Source organism: Mastigoproctus giganteus, chromosome 13, assembly GCF_048544385.1.
Source record: "Mastigoproctus giganteus isolate SK-2022 chromosome 13, ASM4854438v1, whole genome shotgun sequence".
Lineage (NCBI taxonomy): Eukaryota > Metazoa > Arthropoda > Arachnida > Uropygi > Thelyphonidae > Mastigoproctus > Mastigoproctus giganteus.
In genome coordinates, this window is record NC_143587.1 from 132,023,674 (window position 1) to 132,046,143 (window position 22,470).

Consider the following 22,470-nt stretch of genomic DNA (forward strand, 5'->3'; position numbering starts at 1 on the left):
ATAAATGAAGTCTGTACAAGAGAAATCTCTTATACTTTAAAATTGATTTCGAGATAAGAATGTTAATTTCAGAAGAGGAAGAGATCGTGTAATTTCCTAATTAGCAGACTCAAATATAATTTATTTTTATAGCCTTTTAATTTGCTAATTTGCACATCATTTCATGGTGCTTTGTGTTTTCAAGTTTTTCATGAATGTTGTGTTCAAAATTGTAAGGAAAATAAAGATGAAGTGCAGATTATTTATATTGATGGTGCAATAAAAAATAATGGCGTTCACTGATGACTATTCTTAGGTTTGCTTATAAACTGGGCACACTTTGCTTAAACTATGTCCAGTTTATAATAGTAAAATTATTTGGTTTTAAAATGCAGTTCAACTCTCTTCAGTTCAACAATTTGAACTGAAGAGAGTCTTTGAAAACCGTTGGTTAGCAGATGAAAAATGGCTTAAAGGATACTTCGGATATCGCAAAAGTTGCAATAAATGAAGATGGCGTTGTGATGATCATCATCATTAGTCAGAGCTGATGGGATGGATTATAGCAATGATTTCATGCAATCTGAGACTGCAAAAGATATGCATTGCTTAATGCAAGCAACATAAGGAATCGGAGCCATCAAAGTAAAATTATTTTCGTATTCGTCACGCTGCAAATTTCCACAGAAAAATGGAAATCTGTAGAAGAATAAATAAGGCATGAATTAATTTGTACAGAATTACGAAAGAAACGATGCGTGCATAAGTTTCAAGAACGTCAAAGCCTTTACAGTCCCAATTCATCCAGGCTTCAGAAAAAGAGCGACAAGGTTACAGTCAAATCATGTGTAATATCTTGAAGTTAATTAATTCTAAGTGCTTGACGTGTTTCCACGAGATATTATTTCTCATTTATTACTGATGCTACTTTTAGCTAGCCTCTGTTATTCAATTCGCATGACAATAGTTTTTGAGAGGATGGCAGCTGTAGATTTTCCAAGGAAAGTAATCGTGTCATTTGCAAATGAAAATACGGTTACGTTATTTTTAAAGGACAAAAGATGCGAGAGGTTCAATTTATTTATAGAATATTATGATATTAAACTTACATTTTGTTAAACATTCCGAAAACAAGGAAAAACAAGGAAGATAACAAGAAACCGAGCATAGAAAGGAATTTCCAACAGAGTGACTCACAATTTAAGATAAAATTATGGATCGATTTTCTCTTAATTAACAGGATTTTAAGCTCTGCGCAGTATCTTAAATATACAAAAGGCTTTAAGAAATAAAAATTGGTTTCTCACACATCATCCATCCGCTTCTCTAAAAGAACCCAACTTTAGAAAGTCCATTTTAATCTATCAGTAATAGACATTCACTGATTTATTTTGTCTTTATAGCTGAATATTCACCCAAGATGCAGAAAAAGGTTTGACTATTGAAACAAAATTTCTGGGCGGCTAGAAATAAATTTAAAGGAGAAGAACAAAGGAAGAAGAACTTTCAAATATCCAACAGCTATAATATCTTTCAGGAGCCCTTGAACACAAATATAAACTTTGTATCAACACATTATTCTGAGCCATTTTTCATCGTTGTGGCTTGAATGAAAACCCACACAACATGCTGTTTATTGCTGAAACAGCATCCCACGAATAAACAGCAAACTATAATAATTCATTTATACGGTACGAAGATGAAATGTTAAGCCTCCCGTACCACTGTCCAGAAGTGTAAAGACTAATCATTTCAGTCTAAAGAAACAAACCGTTTCCTTTTTACACTTGACTGCTTTATGTTCCTCCTGCGTTTATTCCAAAATAAATGGTAAGCACTTTCTTCTTTCAAAATTCCGGCGAGTTGGAATTTAACTTTTCATTCAATTTAAAAGTCTCTTGAGTTATAACTTACAGTAGTGGTACTAAGAAAAGTGGAATCGAAAGCGAGCCAGAAGATGATAGCAGTTATGAAAGACCATCGTCTAAGTTATTTCCACAGCATGATTGTATGCATCTCTAGCAAGACCAGTTTGATTTAAGTGAAGGAGTACGTCCGTTTTTATAAGAAGCATGCGAATATTTCAAGCTGAAAGTCATAATCCCTAGAGAAACTATAGAAAACATTGAGATTTCTGGGATATACCGCACTTCCCGTTGAAATGGACAATCGTGTCTCACATTACAACAGCATGCGATGCTATTATGCGGATAACATTCTGGTAAATCATGCTTGCCATTCCAGAAAGATCCGTTAAACAGCTATTTTTTCTCTCTGTTTTATGTCCCTGCTATACGAGTGCTCTTCAGGCTGTTGCATTAAATCCCTTCCTATGTATTTACCTTACACACTGTATAAATAATATTGCTTTTTATAGATTGCGTTAACAAGATTTCTGTTGTTTTTTACATAGCCTGAACTTTTATTTCTCATTCTGATGTATTGAATTTCTTATAAAATTTGATAAAGTTCCTTTTTAGATTGCGTGTCGATTATTAGAAATTAGATTACTAATAATTTCAAAGAGTATAAGTTTAAATCTTTAGAACAAGCAACGTTGGGTGCTTTTTCTTTTTACTATTTTATTTTCATAATTATGGCGAATATGTTGGCTTATCTGTTCTCAGTTTACGTTTAATTTAGGTTTTAGTTTCTTTTATCAGTTAAACTATAAAAATAATAATCAGTTAACTACAGGACATTGGATCTGAATGGTTTTCATGGACAAGACGCCTGCACAAACTCATGATTGCAAAAGTTAGTGCTCAACGAGAGTTAAAAGGGTACTGTTCTAGCAAAATCGGAACATTGAACAAATATAAATTCATTTTCTGGAGTGAAGAATTCTTTATTTGTCGCTTACAGTCCGATAAAAGAATTTGATTCTGGCGACATCCGAGAGAACTCTTCCAAACGTACCTCATCTCATGACGCTTAAATCTGTGTGAGGATTCTTTTCATGGTATCGAATAAGGTACTGCCAATGGAATGGATAGTCCACAGCCCAAAAATAACCTTACATAAGGTGAATTCGAGTGGAGTGTGCGAAATAGACCATGAAGACGGATTTCACAAGATGCGTTTATGACATTTCCAGTGCGAGAATTGAAAAGTATACTGAATTCTGTTAAAACGACAGTAAAATCGGTTGAAAGTTTTCTGCATGGGCATTGAAGACCTAAAGTGGATCTATACCATTCTGCGCTTTGTAATTAATTTTATGAATTTTTCTCGGCGCCCTGTACTTTTGATAAAATAATATATATCGTTATTCTACTTTTCCTTCTATATTTTATAAAATCTGAGTAGCCTATCTCATTTTTGATGGTCCTAATTTTTAACTTCATTTAAGCTATGTCGAGTCACTATTCAATTTCTTAAACACGATGAGTACTGGCAAAAGAAATTACAGTTTGAAACTGCACACAAACATTTTCCAGTCGAACGTTTTTGGAAATACAAACTTTAAAACTAAACAAAGGGAAAGAGTAAATATTTTAAGGAGATTCAGGCCTGGGGAATACTAAATCGAACCACCACTGTCAGCAAAGTATTTGTAAAGGAAAAACATGGAAAAACTCTTTACTGCTTGAAGCGGAAGACCACATTTTGGCCTCGATTCAAATAACTTTTACCTGCAATATTAAATCCTTGTCTCTATTCAGAGGTTCTTAATAAAGTGATCTGAAAGCACATCAAAATAAAGGAACTTTCGTGTGACACTTTCAATGGATGAAATATGTTTCTCGCTTTCGTGTCTAATGGTGCAAAGAAACACAATGATTCGTTCTTCATTTCATTGCCGAACATTAAAATTAGCAGCGCTTCCGACTTTACCTAGCCATGCATTTACCCAGTTGAGGACACTCGATGAGAATTTCCAGCTGATAGATATGACACACCAGCTCCGGTTGCCGAATTAGGAGGTAACGCCAGAATGGCGCCCCTCGATTAATGAATGGTAAAGGGGAGGGGGGAAACGACATCTCTGTCGAGTTAGAGGAAATGGCTAGTTACACCTCTAATCGCATACATAACAGTTTGGATTTAACTGCTCTACCTCACAGCGTGTTAAATGTCTGCTGGATGCCAATAATTGACCCTCAAATCGTGTAAGTTTCTTCAGCAAAAAAGATGAATTTCATTGATTGGAGGAATATATCACTTTATCGTGCAATTGGTTTTCTTAATTAGAAATGAAATAACAAGCTATTTTTTGGCTATTTATTTATTAAACTAATATTTTGTTTTCCTTAGCGTGAGTTTTCCTTTTCTTTGACATGGCTTCATCAGTTTTATTTTTAAATTAGAATATAATTTAACAACTCTGTTTTGTCTTAATCACCCATTTGACATTTAACCATAAATACTAATTTTAACTTCGTTTTTTAGATCTCCATTTCTTTTATGATTCCCAACTCCAGAATTTCTCTATTTGACACGCTTCATTAATTTGGGGTCACAACGATTGTACGAGTATTTTCAAAATGAAAAATCAACCAAAATACTCAATATCTTGGATGGTACACAAGAGGAGGGAACGTAGAGCAACAAATCAGTGTTATTGGCCGTTTGCATCTTTAAATGGTTCATAAACTGGATTGTCTCTGTAGATAACCAAACGCGTTCTGCATTGGGACATAACTAGTGCCGATGTACTCTAAGTTAGATTAACCTAACATTTAAATATTGGTACTCATAGCTATATTGTTAAATTAAATTTCCAGTGCATCCATATAGTTTTTCTCTCTTCATACCTCAGGGTTTTTTTGCATCGTGTAAAATAAGAAGCATTGTTATAGTTTTACTTTTGAAATTAATAAATTCGAATGTTTAAAGAATATTTACCTTCTTCGTTTAAGGTAGGATAATCCTCTGCAAAATTTGGTATTTATTCTCAGACAGTTAATCTCATTGAGCACGCTAAAGAAGGTGCAAGGAACAGAGATTTGTCTCCAAGAAACCTTAGTTTCCTGAGCTTTTACCAAAATGATTGAATACATACGAACGCAGCTATATGTAGTCATTTTGTCGCTGCACAGGCAGATGACAATTAGATGTCGGTAATTCTCAAATGAATATATATGGTGCTCGTCCAAGCCTTTAGCCATTATATTGTTTCTTCGGGCGACTGCCTCTCTGACGACCAATTACAAATTAATAAGGATCAAGACGGACTGTTAAGAAACACTGTGACAGTTTTTTATTTACAAAGGGTGTTCTTAATTAAGTAAATCCCTTTGAAGGAATTATCTCATTGGGAAAAGCCGAGTAGAAAAATGTTAAATTGGCATGGAAACTATGCAAAGTTCAGATCTCAATAGTTGGACTGGAATGGATTTCTACTGTTCCCACCTCGCTTAATCGTTGTAATAACTCCATCCAATCTTATTGCTGTGACAGCGTTATGTAAATTAGTATGGGTTCTAACCTACAGATATTGGTTTGTATATCTCACGCAAACAAGTATTATTATTAATTTTTTTTTGTAAATTCCAAAATGGCTATTATTTTTAATTGTTCATTGACTTTCATAATAATTTTTGATAATGAGATAAAGCTTCTATCTTGCAATGAATCCATAAACTATAAAATAATAAGATTTAATTAATAAACAGAATTTTATGAGGTTCTGGTTAATTGTAATTACATTGAGAGCAATATTCGTAGAATATTGTACATCACAACTTTTCTCTTTTTAAAATTTGACAAAGATATGATATACTAAAAGAACTCTGTTATTTATTTATGTACACAGAGGTTCCCTGTTATTCAATCATAAGCACATATTGTCAGCATCCATAATGCTGTTAAATATTTAAAAGAAGGTAATAAGCTAGTAAGCGTAATCTGCAAACATCAAACCCCTCTGAGTCTGCTGCCTGAGTGAAAACCAAGGATAAAATGAAAACCGTTCTGATGATGATCTTTTTATACTGGAAGCCATTGCTTTAGAAGCCGTATAGTTCCAGTGTAGGAGTTGCAGCTTGCTCGAGATATTGTGGGCAGCACCAGCTGACGTTAGTTTTGGATCGCGTTCAAGTGGAGGTAAAAGAGAACACGTACACATTACTCTTTCTAGAGTGGCCAGAGTAAAAAATGTCGCTAACGAACATACCATAAACAAAATACAGACGGAGAAGATAGCAATGCGTGTGAGTTCACGAAGTAAAAATTTATAGCGTTCTTACTGGAAATAAATAAAATAGATAATTTTAATTGATCGCCACATTACTTTTAAAAACTTTTCTAGATTTATCATCGATAACTAGCGTCAAGGATAGAATGTAACATATCTAACAGTTCGTTAAAATTCCCCCTTATTTATAGGATATAAAGTGGTGTTTGTAAATAAAACACCGCTAGCAGAATAATTTTATTAAATCTAACGGTGAACTGTGGGCGTCCACAATTCTTTTTATGGGAAAGAAACAACGATTTAAATTTTCAGAGAACGTCCAGGTTTATTATATTAGGAGAATTGATGATTTGCTTGAATTATATAATCAGTGCATTCCGCCTGCAAATAAATGAACTTGTATTTTTAATTTTGAGGGTGCGTGTGATATAGGGATATCGTACGTGTTAAAGGCATTAATGCGCAGAGGCTGACAAATAATTAATGCAGGTGCTCTCTGTGTTTAAAAACAGACTTCATTATATATATTTCTGTTCTAATTTGCGTGTAATCTCAGTGGACATAACCTTTCATGCGAGCTGCAGAAGTACATGGAAATGGGATACGTTCAACTCCTAAATTTTCTAGAAAATACAGCAATCTAGAACGAGTCGATTCTTATCTGAAAACTTGGTGGGGTGGTATTAGACAAGGCTGCCATCCCTTTCAGAGAAGGTCCCCCCCCCCCAGAGCTGCAACCGTTTCATATTAGGTCCAAAAATTAGGTCAAATCATCCTGAGGGAGCGCTGCTTGGCACTGATCATTAAGGATTCTCCCAATCTTCACGGAGAATTTTGACATCGCGCCGCCCTCTCTTCCTTCTTTGATGTATTTTATGAAAATCAGAAACAACAGTGGTCCAAGAGCCAATACTTGAGGTACCCCACTTCGGACGTTATACCAATGTTAAGAATATCCATTGATACAAACCCTCTTGAGTAATTATGTCAAAATAGCTTAGCAGGTTAGTTAAACACGATTTTCCCTCAACAAACCATGTTGTGTGTCCATGCCATTTCTATCTAAATATAGTAATATCCTACTAATCGGAAACATGCAACCACCGTACATAAAAAGAATATTATATTCTGCTTTGACTGCAACGAACTGCGAATTATTCTTGCACTTTATTAGAATAAGTGCAAAAGGTATTCACATTCAGAACCGGAACATGTTTTATTAAATGCTATAATAGAATATGATGACATTTTTTCACAATAATAAATATCAGGATTTGAGGCAGAAAAAATCGTGTTTTTATTCAAATGTTCGAATTTCACTATATTTCTATATCTCTTCTATATTTCTATATTGTAATAAATATACGTGCATTTATTTTTTCCCTATATTCTTTTTATATTTATAGTCTGTCTATATTTATCCTCCACGTGGCCGATTTATAGAATTTTTCTTCCCTTCTTTCAGTCACTTCCATCTATTATTCTAACCGTAGACTACCTGCTCGTGAAATTGCTTAATAAATTTAGTTCAACTCTATTTTTAAAATTTTGTAACTTTTATCTCAGATTGTGTAAGTTCATTTTTAATTCTATTAAATTTTTCGTGACCAGTTCTTGTCTTTTGCAAAGGCAGTTAATAATGAAAAAATTACGTTCAATTTCCAAAGATTGGGAATTTCTCCACGCATTTATAAATTATATTCCATTTTCGTTCCCAAAACTGTATTTTAACTTAGAGGAACAAAATAACACTAATAATGAGAGAATAAATCTTCTGCAGACTCTATTTTATTAATTTTGCCAACGCTGAGTACATTCTGTCACGAACCGCGAGACAAATAGCAGACCTGTGTTATTACTGCACTAGATACCTTAGTGTTTCGTGTCACATACGCAATGTCGCTCACCTTACAGAGAGTCGAATATCTCCAAGGCTTTGACACAGTGGGAGTGGCTTTTGTTCAAGGAATGGCTTGGCGATTATTTATTTATGGACAAAAACTAAAGTCTAACAAATGTCTTTGCGCTGGATTTAACAGCAATGGGTTATCTCAACCATCTTTTTGAAGGTCGAATGATATTTCTGGAGAGTCTTGGGAATAACAAGAATACCTGGAAGTCATCTGGAGTGGTATAAGTTAAAAAAAGTAATAATATCGAATTCTGCCTTTTAAAAATGCATTTCAACCTACTTTCTAAATGGAAATCAAGATTATCACATTGCCATGGAGTTTCTAATAATTGTTGTGTTTTTAGTTCAGTTCATACGAAATTGTGGATACGAAGTACAGATTGTCTTGTACTGTACATATTGTGAGATTTCATTTCTTATTAGCCATTTTGAATCACAATAATCATATACATACCGGGAGATTTCATTTCCATTATTCATCTTGAAGCACGATGATAATCATCCCAATTATTAGCATTAGCAGAGGCATACGATTCAAGACAGTAAGCTTATGCAGCATCAGCCAAAAAAAAAAAAAAAAACCTCCCATTTCACCCCTCAATTTGTTTCAAATGCTTGTCCAGTTCAGCCTTAAATTAAGCTATCAACTTCCACAACAAAATATGGAAGTCTCTTTTACCAATCAACTACCCGCTGGCTAAAGCAAATTTCCGTACATTTATTCTACAACTGTCTTTCCTCAATTTGAATCTCTGCCCCCCTCAGGTTCTTAATCTGAGCAAGAGGAAGAATCCCATCAGCATTCAGCTTGCTCAACCCATTCAAGGCCTTATACACCTCAGTCAGATTACCTCGCAGGTGCCTACTCTCCAGGTGCTGCAATTTGCGGAACTTAAGGCCTTTTTTGGTAAGAGCACCCCTTTGTTCCCCTCACCAATCTTGTTGCCCTTCTTTGTACTCGTTCTAGCAACTCAACATCCTTCCTAAAATGATGCTTTCAGACCTGTATACAGTACTTTAGGCGTGGCCTGACCATTGCCTTATATAACAGGATAATCACCTCTCTGTCCTTGTTAGCGAAATTCCTATATATCATTGACAAGATTCCATGACCTGCCCTGGCCTGGCAGCCCCTCTGCACTGTTAAGCGAACTTCGTATTTGACTGCAGGTCCTTTTCACTTTACACTTGCCTGAGTGTAGTATCACACAGTTGGTACGTTTTTCTTCGGTTATTGCTACCCATATGCAGTACTTTGCATTTGTCAAAGTTCAAGTTCAGTTGCCACTTCTCAGCCCATTTGCCCAACTTATCTAAATCCAGTTGGAGTAGCATTCTGTCTTTACTGCCGTTAACAACCCTGCCAACTTTTGCATCATCTGAAAACTTGGACAATAAACCTGATATACCTTCATCAATATCATTGATAAATATACACAATAATGGGCCCAACACCGAACCCTGGGGAACTCCACTAATAACATTTGTCCACGAAGAACAGTGTCCGTTGATTACCACTCTTATAAGCAATTTATTTATTTCCTGCACTTTAAATTACATGAAAGAGGAACTTAGTCATTCTAACATTATTCTTTTCGTCTCCCTATCTTGATGTAAGTTAAAATAGATTTTGTTGTTCACAATGTGAAAAGAAGAACACAATATAAATTCCATTAGGGGAATAAAGTTGAATACAGGTTGGTCCTAATTAAGTACCCATGCTCTGGACCACTGTACCCATAAAGAATGAGAATTACTGGATGAAAACTTTTTTTCTCAGTCAAAAACTGATGGACTATGTAAACAGCATAAGTAATGGTTAGTCATCTGGAAGTCAAGCATTTAAGAGGTGTACTCAACGTTTAATAAAATGAAGATTAAAGATGGTACTGAACAAGAGTAATAGCAGAATGTATAAATATACATTTATTTTATTCGTTTTTTTTACGAAATTTAGATTAAAACGAATGACATGTAAAAGCAAATGGACTTTTTTATATCTTTTGTGGATTCGAAAGTAGCGGCTTACAGAACCCTATATCTCTGTGCTGAACACAAAAGAAAGTATCTTTAAAAATACTAAAACCGTGCATGCCATTGACCGTGTTATCTCTTGAGAAATAGCTAATGGGTTCAGATTTTCATCCTAGATAATTTTTGAGTCCAGTTTTGTCTGAAGCGGAATTTAGATTGAACCGGCAATAAAGCTAGGACAAACACGATCCCAGTACCACCTGGAACAAATTACCTGGGACTTATATTCCATAAAAGTTTCATATTTTTTTACAACACATCTGCCAACTTTGAACAAAGTGCACAAAGGACCTGTACATAGTATAGGTTATATCCTCTAACAAGTGGAGTGCAGATCTTTATACGTTACTTCAACTCTGTCATGCACTCCTGAGTTCTAAATTAGATTATGGATACCAGGTGTATGCATCGGCGAGAAACAGCGTATTGCGATGGCTTGACCTAGTCAGCCATCGATCCATTCGTATTACTACTAGAGCGTTCCGAAATCTCTTATCCAGAATCTATATGTCGAACAACCGAACTATTCTTCTTTCGTCGATGAAAACAGTTGTCGTTGCAGTACATATTTTAAACTAAAATCTCTGCCAGACCATCCTATGCGGATATCTGTTTTTGAGCCACGTTGAAAAATTACCTCTATTGCAGCTCTGAACCTGCCAACCGTCCTTTTTTTATATTCTTAACCAAGATTTACTAAGAGAATTGAATTTCCCAAGGTAGACAAAGTAACTGAGTCATCATGGTAATCACTTTCACCTGGTATACTCGAATACCATCATGCAATTTCTTCATTAAAAAGTGAAGGCCATTATTCCAAATGCTGTCTACCAAGAACTCTAAGAGCTGTCCAACGAGCCAAATACTGTGAGTTCTTGCCAATCTTCATTAATAGCTCAAGGTCAGAGTCATCTGTTGGGTGTTCTTCAATTTTCACAGATAATACTATATCTGAGAAGACTGCTGGCGAAGACAGTAGGTACTCAGCAGAGTTGTACGCTATGGAATTAGCCTTGGACCAATTACCAAAGATGTATAGAGACTCTTTAAGTATACTACAGGCTTTATTGGAGGAGATGACATATAATCCTCAACCATTCCTGACCCAGGTCCAGCAGATATTATAATATTTTTCTGAACGGTCATTCGACATCGGTTTCTGCTGGATCCCAAGCAACTTGAGATCAAGGGTAACGAAATGGTAGACTCTGCAGCCAGATCACCACAACCCCAGAACAACCGTAATCTTGTTAGTCCCATGTGCAGACTACATGTAAGTAATAAGCAAACGATTACTCTCTCAGTGCCAGCAATCTTGGCATAGACAGGTGACATACAATTTGCATCAGATAAATCTCGTAATCAAGCACAGGCAGTCTACTCTGCGCGGAAACTGTATAGAATAAGTTGTTCTTGCTCTTCCCCACAAAAGACAGTCATTTTAAGCATTCATTCCTGCTTATCTGTTACTTAACTGTTATCATTTAAATGCTGGTTTTGCTGCATTATAGCCGTTAAGGCTACAGTAAAATCCAAACACAGAAACCAAACAAAAAGTTTTGGTTATTTAGTTATTACCCTCTTGTATAACTAGTTTAAATATATTAAGGAAATACTAACTACACTTATCATTTTGCTTAATATCCTTCTTTTGTTTCAGTAATTAAAAACAAAAACTTTTATTCATGATTAACTAAAATCTCGCGCAAGGGAATACACCAGTCGAAAAACAGATTATAGTTTGTTAATACGAAACGAAAGATCCTGTTGCTCCACTTTATTAAGCAAGTGAAGATAATAAGCCTATTAGTGGCTTATACTGCTTATTGAATAGCCTATCTACGTTGACAGAACCCGTGGAGATTCTCTTCCATTCTTTCTCAATGGATGAAAACATAAATCGCTTATGTATGGCATAGTGTAGATTCGAAACCAAGACTTGAGGATTTGGCTATATGAACGTTGCTAAGACCTCAGCTTCCTTTCGAAATAGTGGTTTAACTCATTGAGGTCGTCGATCTCATTAAATACTTAAGTTTTCTTCTTGGTTAGAGCCATTTTCTTTTATGACTTTCTTTAACACGGAGTTCATCAAGAATTTTGTTCATACTGCTCTTATCGTTAGCTACAAGCACGACTTATTGGTTCTTATCTACGTAGCGTCTTTGAGACATTTATCGCGAATAGTTTCGTGTTTCGTGAGTAGTTACCTTAATAGAAGTTAATGGTCGCGTGAATTACATATATGAGATGAGTTCGGAGTTGTAAATGCGATATCGAGGCAACTTAGCAAGAGCATTAAAGCTCACAGTGTAAACAAAGTAAATACATTAACTTCATTTATTGCTAATATAAGATAACTTATTTTTTCAGTACTCTAAAGCCAGTTTTTGGCGAAATCATAACAGCGACTAATGAATGACATTTAACTCAACTTTTATAAGCAAAAGTTTTACTTTTGTTTTTAAGAGGAATTCCAGTCTAAATAATTTTACCCGCACTCCAAGGCAAGAATTCACTCTGTATTTCGTTTTAAAGTGTGGTAAAGTTGGAAACTCTATCTGCCCTTCTCCAAATATCCAACAGAATTTTTGTTATTAACCAATTTTAAATAATTTCTGAAAAATAGAGTACATTTACAGTATATTTAAGTTATTTATTTTATTGGTATGCACTGGTGATTCAGTTTCATTATAATCTAAAGAGTTATTTCATTTGGAAATGCAAAAGTTTTGTTAAAAATGTGTTTTAAATATTTTAAGTTTGTTTATACAAAATCTTAACTTCCGGTTACCGTATTCTCAGTGATATAAGCTTCCTACCTTTTACGATAATATGTCAAACTAATCTCGTAGAATTACGACAGATGGTCAGCTATTGAAATCGATGGTGGAGTCAAGGGAAGTGAACAATAAAGGAAAATCTCCATCACCAGTTATTACATTTGAGACAGCAAACAGATGTTCTCGGCTATTAGCAGAGAAATGCTGAAAAGCGCCCATTATCAGAGAAGTGAGATATGGAGAGCTTGAGATCACATTCATTTCGTTTCGAATGATTTAAAAGCTGAGTTCTTGTCCGGATGGTCATGATTTAACGAATAGTAGAGACACATTTGGTAAGAATGAGAAGTAGATGGAAAGATAAAAGGTTTATAAGCGATCTTTTCAAACATAATTCAGCAGAGAAATATCTTGTTCTTGAAATGAAAGTGTGGACTTATGTAATGAATGCATCACTTCTGGTAAACTTATTCTTGGTCCTTTTCTTTTGAAGACGATGGGAAGTTAGAAAGTTAAAAATAGCTGACCCTAATGGTAATAGCGATTCCTTCGTATGTCATATTATGAAATGTTATTTTTTAGTACAGGAGATAATAAAACGGAAAGAGAATCTGCAGAATGAACAGAAAGGAAGAAATGGCAATAAAGATGTCTTACGATTGAATTTTTATCTAGTACTTTTAATTTTTAAAAGCTATGTTATAGCAGATATAAAATATAGAAACGAATTGTTATAATAAGAAAGAGTACATCACAAATTACATATATTTTTTGTAGTTGAAGTCAGTTTAGTCCAGCGATGACTAGAACATGGGAAACCTTGCCACATACATTTGTTCTTCCTGACCTCAAAGAAAGGAATAATTAAATGCTATTTGTGTTGTAAGGGAATCAGTAGTAGCGAAAATCAAAAATAGATTAATGAGCCTTTAGCAGTGAAGTTATGTTGTCCCAAAAATAAAACTTTATCTCCTCAATTAACAGAAGAATAATTATTTTTAATTATACGCTAATGAAACGCCCATCACTAAGCTATTTTATTTATTACCTCGCTACATTCTACTATAAGTTGTAAATATCTTAAAGTAACTAATATTAGCACCGGATATTAATTGTGCGTTAGACATCAAACCAATTAAGGCTATGAGGCGCCAATATATTTCTGTAATTGCGTGTATTTTCGGTTGGTTTGGTTTGCTCTATCTTTGATGAAACATCACGCAACCCTCTCCTGAGACCGAATAACTCAACCAGTTGCTGAAGAAGCTCATAAAAATTCCTCACGACATTGCCTGGATTTAAACTCAGGCTTTTTCCACTTTGTGTGGGAGGATGTATAACCACTGTACTAACCGAACGGGCCAGATAAGAGAGGATGACCAAAAATTTCCAATGCTATTGTGGCTTGGTGGTCAAATACGAGAGTGTAATTGTACGCTTTTAAGCGGACCGGTTTTCAATCCCAGTTCACTGCTAAATACAGTTGATTGTATTCGTTATTGAAATGATTTATGGACTCGTCTGACCAAATGGTGAATTGTATGAACAGAGCATTTTCTCAATAAGTAGAAATGACAATATTTTTATTTCTGAGCATGTTAGAAATCACTTTAGAAATCTTTATTGCAATAATAATAATAATAATAATAATAATAGTAATACAATGGATACATTGCAATAAGCCCTTCACGGCCACAAGGCCAGGGGTTAACAGTGATATTACAATATGTAAGAAAGGAAATTAATAAATTAAATATAAAATACATATACGAACGAATCAAAAGTAAATAGAGCTCAACACTCAAAGTATAACACAATTATAAACATCACAATGTACAAAGAATACACAGGTGGAAAACTACAAGGTCGGTTGGTAAGCCATCTTCATGTAGCATTGCTGGATTGCGGCGTTAAGGCGAGCTTCAAGGAGCAGAATCAGGGACGGGGAAGTACAATTTAAGGATGCAGCGTCTATACTCCTTATCACTAGAAACCTATTACGGTCAGCATCCAAAGACTGGGCACATGAAAGTAGCTGATATGGCAGAAACCAATCGGATAGGTGGAGACGACTGAGATGTGGGCATAGAGTTGGAGTCGCTCTGAGGGAAGGCTGAGGGACTCTCCAAGAGCACAGGTCCCATGATGATGGTGCCGATATCTTTCCTGTGATCATTTTTACAGTTGTGGTAAGGCATTTCACCCTAATCAGCGTGGGAAGCCTGTGAATTTTTATCAAACTGGCCATTTCAGTTGTCCTTAACTGTGGAGGAAGTTTGTTTGTTTATGACCCATTTTAAGAGCCAAAACTCAGTAGAAAAGAGTGGTCGAATTTTGCTAGGGGCGGCAGATACCCATACTTCTGCAGCATATAGAAGCGGAGAGTATACCGTGCTTTTTATATATCTTCTGGTGGTCGTTACTTCATTAATATAATGCAAATGCTGTTTGGCCATCCATCGGAGTCGAGCTGCCTGGGTGAGCAGCTTTTCCATGTGTTTACCAAAGCAGAGCTTAGGATCAAAAACAACCCCAAAATCAGTATGTTTCTTGACGATGGGAATAGGGGAATTTCATAGTGTTGGCTGAATTTAGGAAGGCGTTTTCTTTAACGAGAATATCATAAATTCAGACTTTTCTGGATTTATTTTTAGTCCAAACTGGTTGAGGTAGTTTGAAAATTCCAGGAGTATATTGTTAATTGATGCTGTTATCACGATAAGATCATCATGTGGAGAAATCAATGTGAGGAGTTTCATATCATCAGCATAGCATAGAGTATCATTCCTGGACTCAACAAGCGGCGAGATGAGCGCTGTAAATAAGAGGCCGGATAAGACACCACCCTGTGGCACGCCTGAAGAGACACATCGCTCGTATGTTTGACTGTGGACAGTAAGCCGGATTATTCTATTTTGAAGGAGTGCAGTGAGGAACTGTAGAGTGTCTCCCTTGATTTGATAATGGTCTGAAAGTAGCTTCAGCATTGCATGAACATTTATTGAGTCAAATGCTGCTTCGAGGTCTACATAAGTGACTGCAAGCTCTGTATGAGATTCAAACGCAGAGAGGATAGAGCTGGTGGTGGCTAAGAGATTAGTCACAGTGGATCTATGAGGAAGAGAGTAGTGGATTTGATGAGGCTGATGTGGAAGAAGTTGTTTAGTTAAAATGGGGAGAAGTATCTTCTCTAGGAGTTTTAGAAGACTTGAGGCATTGGAGTTGGCCGGTAGTGCTTAAGAAGAGTAGGTGATTGAATTTTTGGTATAGGCTTCACAAGGTAGATGTTCCATTGCTGGGGAAAGAAATTACTTGACAAAATAGCATTAAAAATAGTTAGAAGGGAACCCAAAATGTATGAGCTAAGACATTTAATAATGAATTGGGGTATTTCATCTGCACCTGCCTTAGCAGAAGCCGGTGTAGAATTTATGGTAGCAATAAGCTGTTCCCTGGAAATTGATACTGCAGAAAGCGTGTCAGGCGGGATTTCAGTTGTTGGTGTCTCAAGATCAGCACATTGTTCCGAGTTCGAGGCAAATCTAGATATAAAGTCTAGCCACTGGTTAGGTTCAAGTTTTTGTGGGCAATCAGAAGGCCGTTCAAAGAAGGGGGTTTTTCCTCTACGAAGGGTGGTGTCCATATCATTCTTAATTGCTTGAAATTTCAGCCTTTTGAATGTTGCACGGAATCTAGAGTAGGCTATCCTGTCTTGAACACTTTGCGACTGCTTCCACATTTTGTGGAGTTGCTGTTTTAATTTGAAGCTCATATTAAGATGGGGAGTCCACCATGCTCTGGACCGAGGCATAATAGAAATTCTCTTTGATGCTGCAAATGTCGCAATCGTCTTAAGCCAATTAGTAAGCAGATTTACTGCAATTTCAAGATCACAGTTTTCTAGGACTGACCACGGGATGGCAGAGGCAGCCTCAACACATTTAGCAGTGCTCAAAAATCTGGGACTAACTATTACTCTGGTGTTAATTGAATTCACAACATTGAAGTTTGGAGCAGGTATCTGTAAAAGAACAGTAATTGGCTTGTGGTCCGAATTAAAATAAGTCTCTGGCATGTAATCAGGTGTGCAAGGAAAAGAGGCAAGGATGAGATCTAGTTGATTGTTACCTCTGGTCGGGAGGTCATTAATCATTTGTAACCCAGTACAAGATAGGTTTGACAGGAGCATTTGCTGAAGGTTAGCTAGTTGGGGAGGAAGATTAAAGTCTCCACAGACAAAGTGCAAAGCTGAAGGATGAAGCTGGTTAATGATCCAGTTTGATATTTCATGGATGGCGTCATATGAAGGTGCTGGGGGTATATATATATGGCAATTACATCTATAAGAACGCTATTGTAGCTGAGAGTAACAGCGAGAGCTTCATATGCTGTTGTTTTGCTAGAAACTTGATGAACAAGTGAGGTCTGTGAGCTCCTAAAGAAAATGGCAACGCTGCCTCCTCTTTGGTCAACTCTGGAAGTAAACGCTGATTTATACCCAGCTGGAGTACAAGATGTGAAAAATTCTTGGTCTTTATCAAGCCAGGTTTCTATAACACAAAGAATATCGATATCACTAGCGAGCAGGATTTGATCAATGATATCCAGTTTGTTGCGGAGGCTTCTAACATTCTGGTACAAGACTCTGATTATGCAAGTTGTGTGGATCTTTTTAAGGCATGTGTCTCTAGTATTTTTATTCAAGGCAGGCTTTCTAGTTTGTCGATTCGTGACCCACGTTGGGATGAGCATTCCCGAACTGTTATTTATTGGTGGTTGAAGGCTGATGGTACCAATTTGATGATGCCGCTGTTTGTCACCACTTGTATAATTTTGAATTATGCTGCGCGCACATTTTGAGAAATTGTCCGGAATGTGGAGCATTCATGCTTGTTCCCTTGCAGCGTTGATTGCTATCGAGGAGGGTGAATTAGTTGAGGTTGTTGATGGGGGCTCTTTTTCTCAGAAAATGGTCTGATATATATACCTTGGGGCCAGGAGGCTGGATCTATAACTTTTTTATAGACAGCAGGAGAACACATTATAAGGAAAGAGGCATAGCGTGTTTGCCGGCTTTTAAGCCGTTTAACCTGAACTGAGAGGTTATGTTCCTCGTTAAACATTCTCATTATAGATTCAGGAGATGTTCTAGGTCCAAATCTGTATGCAAAAATCTTGGCTTTGGTGGAAACTACCGAGATGTTATATTTCTCGGCCAGTGTCAGACGAGATTTAGAAGCTGTTACTAGGCGGGGCAGGGAGATCTGGTTATGAATATTAGCGTGATGGGAAAGGCAATCAATATTGATATCAGAAAGGCATCCAGAGGAATTTGAGGCAGGGTTGGCTGTGGTAATGAGGGAACTTTGTTTATCTCCAGATGGGACGTAAGTATCGCTAGAAGGGCTGTTGGTAAGCATACCAGCATATGACGTGGGGAGAGCTTGATGGGCGTTTATTGAATTACTGTTTAGTTCTGGGGCTTGTAGGGAGTGTTTACTATTTTCTGGTAGGTTCTCTGGTTGGGGTACTTCTTCATAAGATTGCATCTGTGGTTGTTCCCTTCGAAGTTCGACTTACTTTCCCATTTGCGCCATTTGATTTATTTTAATATAAATCAAAATGTGTCAACTTCTTAATTTTTTACAACAGAAGGTGAAAAATCTTTATTACGAATACAGAGAGAGAGTTCTTGTGTTCTAATAATGTAACTCGGATGGCCGGCTGCAGTAATCGAGGCTCTCTAGGAAACATACTTATTATATTATGAGAAAGATTGCTCGCTAAAGAAAATAAAAAATACAGTCTAGTCTCTCAGGCTATAACGGGAAACTATGTCCAGCCAGAGAATGAGGACAGCGAGTGAAATGAAGCATAAAATGTTCTTAAAAAACTCTAAAGATTATTACAAAAAGAAAGACAACTGAAGCCAAATGATGTTGAATAAGCGCCAACGCAACACACGTCCGTTCTTACTGCACTCCACAAAAGCTATCTCTTCATAAAGCTCCCTCGATGTTCTATAACAGTGGCCCTAGATACAGAGAGTGATGGTACATAAAATACATTATCTTCTCATGCACACGAACATTCTTGTTGGGCTCGAATGTCTGCTACCAGCTAAGTGGCAATAATATGTATGAAAACAGATATTAAACTAAAGGAATAAAGCAATGCCAACCATAGCATTATGGAATATCGAAAGATGCATTTTCTATATATAAATATACATGCGTGCGTATGTATTTGTACATATGAAAGCCTCCATTTAGAACAGCAGCCGGCTTCACTTAAACTTTAAGAACTATTACTTATTGACATGCACGATTGAATATTACGGCAAGCTTACTGGGAAGATTTCTGAAGAAAACTCTTCGAAGTTACCAAGAATGGTAAATATTGAAGGTATAAGAAATCGGTGTATACACCAAAGCATTACAAATATGCAGTGCATTTTCACTGCAGAAAACTATTCATACGGTGCATTATATATCTGTAGTCCATGAAATTCAGCAGTCGCAAGAGCTGCAGCTAAGAAAAGGAACTATATATACATATGGCTGCTGATGTGTGAGATATTCAACAGCTAGAGAATCTTATATTCTGCTTCTTGATAACTCAGTAAATCGAATAAAAGAAAATATTTTTCTTTAGATTTCCTTTCTGAAGAGAAAATATGTCACAGATGCTGCTTGCAACTTGGTGATTGTTCAAATTGTTACTGCGTACAGATCTAGAAGGGTTCCATAAAAGAAACTCCAAAGAAATAATCGCTTTTTCTGCAGTTTTATTTAATATATAAAGTTCACAGTTCTGCTACCAGTGGTAGAAATTTTATGTGAAAATCTTTGGAGTATTTTGAAATCCAGGAAATATTCCTACGTTTTTTTATATATTTATTACTGTATTATATTGTATTATTAATTTATAGTATTAAAATGGATATTGTAACCTAGACCAAAGCGAACTCTTTTCTTATAGCTCTATTTTTAAATGGTGCTCGATCTGTATCTGTATTATATGAACTAAATGAGAATAATTCTGAATAAATTGAGTTTACTTCCATCTCTCGGTAATTTTAATAGCAAAATTCAAATTAAATGTATATTTAGATATGATCTGACATCTTTTCTACTGTACAATTTTCTTCTAAAATCGCTGGATTATTTTCTTAAAAGAAATTCGAATCTGGTGTACAGCTATATTCTCTTAATATGAATCGTTGCCTCCTCACGATTGGTTTCATCTCATAGGGAGAAAATATGCAGTTCAACTTGAGTTTTCTCAATACTTTAAAACTTTAAATAGCTAATTCAAATGAATTGGGTTCTAGATGGCTTATAGAATTGAGGTCCTCTCCTGTAAGAATCCTTTTATATCTACAACTCTTCTTATATTTTCCTGAAATGAGTTTCCCACCTCTGACTACAGTATTCCAAGTATAGTCCAACTACTGAATTTTATGGTTCGATTATTGCCTTTTACCTCTACTTTATCACTATTATTAATCCATCAAAGTTTAGCTTGAACAAATTACTGTATTTCGTTTATCAGTGATATAGACGAACTGTGGGTTTCAAAAGATTTGAGAAGTGAGAGTAAAAGTCACTGAGAGGAGAAGGCCTCCATGTAGGATCCTTCAAATTGTTCCTCTGTTCATTCCTAGAGCCGACAATAACTTCTGACATAATTTTCTAAGTAGGGAAAGTGCTCAAATGCCACCAAGCTAAGATGTTCAAGTGAACCGGCATTCCTAGATAACATTCTCCTTCAGACCATAGAGATATGATCTTTAGTAATTTAGAGGTGATCTGAATCAGGCCACCTCTTTCCCGTTAATCGTCCAAGCAGGATATGCTGTCCCAGCAGGCTGTTAGGAAGTATCTCACACCTTACGATCAACACTTTACCTTATAGAAAATGGATTTTTCTCAGCTTACACGAATATAATTCACCATCTTTTGTAAACAGTGGCTATTAGAAAAACCATCTCTCACCGACTTAATGTGTAACCAAAACAACTCGAAATTGCGCTCAAAGCTTCCTCAATTACGATCAATCAGCCAGCCTTCACAACTGCATCTTTTGTGCGTGGAATGAGTGCAGTTGCTGCTCATACATGACACGCCATGCTTCAGGTTGACAGACAGTCATGGCATCCACAATTGCCGAATGGTAGTTGAAGGTTAATCTTCAGCAATCTACAGTACTCCTTCCTGCTCCATTCTTGGCGTGCATGTGACCCTTGAGCGCCCTGTATTATTCATCCTCTACTTCATCATACCAGCTTCTTAAAACCGCCAATCGATGCATTTTACCACTTTTGGAGCAATTTACCCAAAATGGTGAAAACGCAGAGTGGTTAAAACGTATATTTTTTTACTTCCTACAATAATCTCGTTTGATTTAGCGATGAGGGTTAATTCGCTAATAAGGAAAGTTCAGATTCATAATAGATTGTTGATAATATAAAAATACTATTGTTTTTAGTTTTATCTCTGGGATTCAAGATTTTATTTAACTGTTGAGTTAAATGTGATAATAACAACGCGATTCCTAAATCATGGGATTGTCTTGAAAATTGACAGTTTTCTGGAGATTCTCTCTATGAATACAAAGCCATAATACTTTCAGCTAAGATAAGTAACAGCTTAAAGAGCTTAGAAAAATTTATGTTGTACTTCCTATGTAATCTCTGTAATCCTAGGAAACTGTTTCCATGGTGTTTTTCATTATTTCTTTCTTTTTATCAGTCTTCTAAAATCTTTTTCCACCAACTTTATAAATTCACTTCATACGGAGTTTCAAAACTATTTAATCTTCTTAGTAATCCCATTGGGTACGTGGGAGGTAAATCCCTCTGTAATGGCTTTGTATCGTATGATAAAATACTTCACTTGATTTCTCTCCTTATTTATTTGCATTGATCCACTATTAACACAATTTTGCTCTTTTATTATACATGATTATGTATTTGCGCTTCAAAAACTCCTTAATATCTCAAAACTAAATATTCTTCTAGAAAGGCAAAGTTTACATAAAGACTGAAAGTAATCTTATCAAAACAGACCAGATAATTAATGGATCAAGGTCCTATAAGCTGTTTCTTTCAAGAAAAAAGGGATAACTTTCTAAGCCCATCAGACAAAACACAAAACAAATATTATTTTTAATTCTTTCGTAATCACAAGACAAATAAGTTTTCCATACACAGAGAGAGAGAGAGAGAAATATTTTCCAGTTTTCCTTTCTCAGAGAAATAATATGCTTTTTATGATCAGCTTTCTTGCGAGTAAGAAGAATCATACCATTCTTCTTAATCGAATAAAACACCATTTTGGAACAGTAGTTTTTAATTATTTATGTTCTTGTTTACACTCTGGCACGATCACCAGATCAATAGGGTTCACAATATATCATTAATACAAACATTAATCATATTTAGCAATCACGGGCTTGAACCCCGGTCCCTTCAAAGAGTACATGGTATTGCACTCTCGCCTCTGACCACTCGACTACATCAGGCCTTCCATGGAAAATGTATATTATATAATAAATACAATCTGTACGAATTGTAGCCAGCTGGATATAAAATTTCTCTTTAAGGAGGATGTACAAAAGAG